Here is a 524-nt window from a genome sequence, read left to right on the forward strand (position 1 = left end):
TGCCCCTTTTCTGCTGCAGCTCCTCCAGGGCAGCTTTTGGGGGGCACCGGGGGCTCCCTGGCTGAGCATCCCAGGGTCACCTTCCAGCCCTGTGGTCCTGGAGCTGTGGGTGAGCACCTGGTGGCACATGGCTGACAGGCACTCCCAGCACCCTGGAGCCACTGCTCAGCGCTCACAGTGTGCATTTGTCACCATAAAATAACAGACAAGGCAACAAGTTGTTCATCGTGGCTAATGAGTTGGAAAACCTCCCAGGAGTCTTTCCCAGTGCTGCAGGGAGCTCAGTGCCGTGCAGGGGGCAGGAGGGGACTTGGGGCTGGGACTGATGCCCGTGGGGACTGGAGAGGGTGATGTGGGGTCTGGCAGCACCTGCTGCACATTGTTCCTGGGGGTGCAATCGGCACCGTGGGGACAGGGGCACTATGGAGCTTCTGCCATCCTTGCTGCTGCCCTGTGGACCTGAATCCCCTCGGTCTGTTTTCCTGCAGAGAAGGAGGAGATTGATCACCCCAACAACAGCTTCA

Source organism: Acanthisitta chloris, unplaced genomic scaffold (genome assembly GCF_000695815.1).
Source record: "Acanthisitta chloris isolate BGI_N310 unplaced genomic scaffold, ASM69581v1 scaffold21367, whole genome shotgun sequence".
NCBI classification, from domain to species: domain Eukaryota; kingdom Metazoa; phylum Chordata; class Aves; order Passeriformes; family Acanthisittidae; genus Acanthisitta; species Acanthisitta chloris.